General features: G+C 40.5%; 1 protein-coding gene across 4 annotated transcripts in view; it reads right to left on the reverse strand.

The window, feature by feature from the left end:
• Positions 1 to 6,349, reverse strand: part of nyap1 (neuronal tyrosine phosphorylated phosphoinositide-3-kinase adaptor 1) — a 31,812-nt gene that overhangs the window by 20,698 nt on the left and 4,765 nt on the right. The window lies entirely within an intron of this gene.

A 6,349-nucleotide genomic window follows, 5' to 3' on the forward strand; every position in this document is an offset into this window, starting at 1 on the left:
AAAACCTGAACAGGACCCAAAGCTGGGTCTCCTGCATGAAAGTCCAGTGATTGTTTGACCCATTGACCACCAACCACACACATAACTTGCCTCAATTTGTGGACTTGCGTCTAATATAATTGATCTATGATTTACGTGGTCTTATCATGGATGTACAGTGTAATGGTCTCTTGTACTTTGTCACCTTTGCTCTCGTCAGAATTACTACAACCACTAGAGGGCACCGTCACTGGAAATGTAAATATGGCTTGTAATTGCAATTTAAACAAATGACTTATGCAAGCGTTTTTCGGGGAAGGAGGACAGTCTTCAATACATGTGGTGTGATATGGACTAGACATTATTCAGGACTGTAGCGTGAGTAAACTCTCTTGTCCGTCACATAAAAAAAAAAGAAAAAAAAAAAAGAGATGAATCATCTCATATACAAAAGAGAAAGTCTCGGTTTTGTTTTCTCTTTATGTTATTGGTATGTGAAAACCAGACTGAGGTATAGCGCTGCAGGGAAAAGAGTAGGAACTTAAAAAACCTCTCCATGCTCATCCTCGTGCATGAGGGGAAGAGCTCCACTCTGCAGCTGCACATGCTTCACTGAGCCAGCATCCCTCTCTAACCAAGATCGGACTTATTTTAGATGTGGATTACCCAGCAATATTGCTTGCCTCCCTGTTTTCATTTCAAGTCTTTTTTCTAGGATATTTATTAAACAAATACTGATCATGTAGAAATCCACACTGTCAGATATAAGCAAGGGTACACAACATCCTTCCACAGTACATGATGTTCCTTATGTCAAATGGAAGTGAGGAATGTCTTGTCTGCTCCAAAACACATGGATGATCTGAGCCAAATCCAACCTGCTTGAACCAAAGCTAAACCTACTTTATGATCCAGAGCAGCCTGACTTCATTACATGTGCTTACTGTCTGATTCAAATTCTATCGTTTGGATTTGATTCACCAATTTAAAAAAAAAAAAGAAGCTAAAAACATCATAGCCCTCGGCACACAGGCTGTCCCTGCCCCAACAAGACCAACCTCATAAACTATTCAGCAACAATTAAGCAAAGCCCACTTGCCCAAAGCAAAACAGGGATCAACTCAACATCACTGTAAACTAGACATATGATTTGCCTCCGAGCAGCTTGTAGTGGGCTTGACTCATATCTCAAAAAGAGCTAGTAGGTTTTAAAGTGCCTCAGAAAGCATTGTTTGCAGTTGCTATATTTAGTGAGAGGCTGAAGAATGACAAATGGACATGTAGACTCTGGTCATTTCTATCAAAAAAAAAAATTAAAAATCTAATTAAACAACATCAGAATAATAATAAACCTGCTGGTGCACTTGCTGAGTCGAACCTTCTTCTGATTGAAAGATGGAGCGGCTGCGTTGGTGTGATTAGCAAAGCCAGATATAGGCCACAAGTGGTTTTCCAACATTCAAATCATCCTACTCCTTATGTTCAAAATCCCCCGATAAGCGAGTCATAGCGTAGGTTGCGCGCACACACACAAACACCCACCCACCCACCCTCGGTTGTTTAGACCCAACAGTGTTCACCAAGGTGACAGTAACTCAGAAAAAGAGATATTGTTAAGACACTTTGATGCACTGGTCTGAGAAATTGACACCTCTCTCTCTCTCTATATCTTTCACACACACACACACACAACCAACACACACACACACACACACACACACACACACACACACACACACACACACACACATTTTTTTAAAGTGTTGTTGAAAATCATGTCAGACATGTCCAAGAGCATTTTGAGGGTCTGTACTGCAAGTGGTAAAAATGTACAGGCGCGTTGGCCTTACAGGTTTGATTGGCAGGTTTTCAGCTCAGGGTCTCACTTGAGCAAGTCCTATTCCTGTCATTCCCGCTGTTCACTGCACTAAGAGTGATAAAATGAACAGGCACTAACTGGGGCAAATGGCGGGCAATGGCAGATCGCAGGGTGTCTGATTCAGCCAGTGTTTTCTTATATATGGGACTTCCTCAAAAAAGCATATAGAAAAACATCACTGGCTTTAACAAGATGATGAGTGGCTTGTGTAGAGACTTGTTTTGGCCCAAGTGGCTCCCATCTAAAAATGTGAGAGTGTAACACTTGTACTGTCTCACCTCTGCTACATCGGCTGCAACCGTGTAATTGTTTTTGATGCACCAGTGTTCGACACATTGCTCTGAACCGGCATTGTTTGATTGCCAATGATAGTGTAGAAAAACAATCAGTCAGATTCTTAATTTACCCAGAATTGAAACCTATTACAGGGCTTATAATTACAAAAAAATGCAATTAAAATAATTGGTAAACAGACATAAGCTATATAGAAAAAAAAAAGACTTTAAGATCACCTTCTTTAACAGGGGCTGTACTCAAATCACTTAAACAGCGGGCTGGGATTACTTCCACACGGCTAACACTACGTTTTTTCATGGCCACCTGCATGCATGGCCAGACCAGCTATTAAGACAAAGAATAGAGACGCTCAGATGACAACACGCACAGAGGGAGTGGAAATGTATTCTCTGGTTAGGACACCATTACTCTACTATAGCTATAGCAAATATGTATTTGCTGCTATATTAAGTTCTGAATATTGGAGTACAGCCCCTTTAAATCTCAACATGTTTGTATTTGAAGCTCCTTTTGCTGACACCTAGCCAATCTGCTGGACTTCTTTTCAGCACAAATAAAGATTGCTCTGACATTTACAACAAATACTTAAGTCATCCTGCATTCAGATTTGCATTTCTAAAGTCACTGTGTACACTCGCCTATTTCACATACGGTTGGTGAACCCTGAGTTTTTGCTGGTGACCATTAACGAATGAATTGCCCCTGTGAGATACTTCTGCAACCATTATTACAGATGAAAGCGATTTGCTTGGCCGCAGAAAGCAAAGCGCAGCGCAGGTATTCATCATCGATGGTGGCAAGGAAGCTCGTTACCGTTGAAGCGACAGCTGTTATAACTAGGTTGCGCTTTCGAAAGGTCAGCGGCAACTAGGTCAAAGTTGAAATATTTTTAACTTTGAGCGCAGCGCAGAGCAAATTCGCTCTCCCCATTGCGCAAAGACGTTTGGCTAGGCAGTGACATGTTAGGACAACAATGATGTGGAACATCCAGTTTCACGGTTTGCAACATACAGCTGCCAGAAAAATAACATGTCACTGCCTCCTAATGATTTAGTTAGCCAAGGTCTTTTGAAGGTCTTTGGTGAATTACTGAGTGTCTTTAATGAGAATATAGACAATAACACACGGCTCTAAACCACTTTGGACCATTTACGCATGCTAAAACATGTATAATTGAAAGTAGAGCTACAACGTGCTCCGCCAGTAACTCCATTTCTTGCCAATTACTGTTCTCACATAATGATGCTTAAATGACTATGCTAAGGGATTCTTGATAATAATAAAAAAAAAGATGAATGTCACACAAACCCTTGTAAACATATTGCTTTCTGTCCCAAGTACTTGCATAGTTATCCATGTGGAAGATACTGCACCGATACATATAAATAGGTAGTGATTAACAAGGCTTGGGACTGGGACCTCTGTGCCAACAAGAGAGGAGTAACTGTTGGCTCCTAACTTTATTTATTTTGCATGGTACCATGCAGATGGTTATGAAAGGTTTAATGAGAAGGAAACAGAGGGGGAATGAACAAAGATGAGTCGCCTCAAGGAAATCATTACCACACATCATTACTCTTGACTACACACTGCAATGAAGACTTGGGTGCTGTAAGAGGCTTACAGACCAGAAAGAAAGCATTTAAAAGGGAGCATTTAATTTGAATTGTCACTGGTTAATTTGGACATGTACTGTACATCCCAGACATCCTCCGGTCAAACAAGGGGACACACATGTATGACCTTATGGAGCACCCAGCGAGCCAACAATCAAAGGGAGCTCGCAAATTGAGCAATAAGAAGCCAGTGTTTATTTGTAGAGCAAGTGGGTGCATGGGATGTCTGTCCATTTCAAATTTCACCATGTTTTTTTTTTTTTCCAGCCCCTGCATCCAGTGCATCACGTTAAAAGAGCGATCAGACAAATAGATTACAAATCATTTCTAAAGCACAGCAAGGACACTGTATGCCGTTATATCTGTTTAGAGTAGTTGAGAGTTGTAGAGACAGCTTTTTAAAAAAAATCAAATGGGATTCAATTCTTTTTGTCTCCCTCTCTTTACTGGACAGCATATTATTAAAGAGCCAGGAGAGGCAGAAGACAAATGGGGATGACATCTAACAATGTCCAAGGCAGGGTTTGTACCCAGGACACCACTTTTAAATGGCATGCCCTTTGATCAAGGATCCACCAGAGAGAACCGCTACACCTATTTATAAAACCCAGTGACTGACTCATGTGCATGACAAGTTGATTTAATCCACGAGAATATTAGCAGGGTTTAATGTTGATGAAGGATTGCGTCATTATGATAATATACAATCCTAAAATGGTAGTTTAGGTAATTCCTTTGATTTAACCTACATTAGTGACGGACGGTTTAAGATTAAAAAGGGGCACTCCGCATGTGTTCGTGGTTTTACAGTTTGTGAAAACCAGTGTCTGATGTTGGCTTTTGGACCAGGGGAAGTCTGAGAAAATGACCCTGATGATGTCACACCGATGTCACCATGGTTATCTTAGCTCGGTCATCATTTATGAATCTATAACAGCCTGTGTTTCAACCTGGGAGCTTGAAGTTGACCAGAAAGTGAGCATAATCACAGTTTTTTTTTTTTATTGGGAAGCATTATGGGATGTGTAGGATCCAGCCTTAAGTGTCATCTTAAGCCAGGATATCTCTGTGGTTTTAATTTTGACCAATATGTTTTCCACTTTTGAATTCAATAGCTCAATGAAACAAACACATACATCCGCTTTGATAACTCCTTTTCTAATTAGAAGGGTTATATGCCGTATTTTGTATACGAGGAAATTCAACAGCAAGATGAAACACCCCTGAAAGAAGTCTACTTCTTAAGTAATCGATTAACAAGCTTGTTGATTTAAAAAAAATAACATCTCATGCTACTCAACCAACACCTCCATAATATACATAATTCCAATTTAACAGCCAACTTCTACACACATGAAGAGGAATAATACACACTTTACATAAATTCACCTCATCTTGACAGTTTCTCATCCTCTCTGAGCGGACACAGATGTAAACAGACATTAGTATGGAGCTACACTGATACCAGTACAGAGACAAAGATGGCAGTCACAACTTTGCAGAGCCCAAAAGTCCAAAACCCAAATTTACTCAGTTTACTATTATATTTGACAAGGACAAGGAACAAACCCTCCCATTTGGAAAGCTGAAATATGACAATGTGGACCATCGTTTTATTATTTTTGCTTGAAGAAACAAAACAATTATTCAACTATCAAAACTGTTCAGTTGCCGATTTTTCTTTGTCAATAAACAAATCCATTAATCAACTAATCCTTTCAGCTCCTCTGAGATATTCAATCACATTTACTTGAGTGTTATTTACTCAGCATGAGCGTAGGGGGAAGTGAAGCACAGTGATGGGAGAGAAAACTGTGGCAAGATTCAATCCAAAACCACTAGGGGCAAACTTTCCACTGAGCTAAACAGTCATCTTTTCTACTCGTAGTAAAAATAAATTACTTCTCAGACCGAATAACCAGAAATATCTCCATTGGGATGATCACTGAAAACCTGCACACACAGCCAGAAGCACAGTTTCTTAATTCTAACTGATAGCAGTCACCCGTGTTGCCCATGTGCTACAGTGGAATCATTTCTCATGCAATCTCCCTCTGACAAAGCTGAGAGAACCAAGATGGTGAAACCACAGATGGAAGAAGCACCTGTTCTCCCCTTAAAGAAACAACAATGCACACTGAAGCCAGCTAAACACGCCTACAGCGGTATTGATTTTGAAATATCTGCACGACTGACCAGTAGTGGCCATGTATATTACTTTTACCAACCTATTGACTGCTGCTGCTCAAACTCTAGGTAAACAATCTGTTTGGATGCTCTGAGAAATCCACAGCAAGAAAAGAAGACAAACAAATCCATTACTGCTCACCCAGACAGGGGGTCCACTCGACTAGAGAAATGGGCTTAAAATGTCAGCATCTGCCACGTATGTCGCACATCCATCAGTCCCTCTCCTCTCTGGCCCTGTGTGGGCCTTCCCTCGCTCTGACTCCAGTATATCTGTGTATTTATTCAATCTTCCAAACTTAATACTGAATTGCTCATCCTTTTTGGAATGGGACATGATGTAGGCCTACACTGCCGGTCAGAACAACTGAATCATCCACTTTATGGAAAA

This window comes from Etheostoma spectabile, chromosome 13 (assembly GCF_008692095.1).
Source record: "Etheostoma spectabile isolate EspeVRDwgs_2016 chromosome 13, UIUC_Espe_1.0, whole genome shotgun sequence".
Lineage (NCBI taxonomy): Eukaryota > Metazoa > Chordata > Actinopteri > Perciformes > Percidae > Etheostoma > Etheostoma spectabile.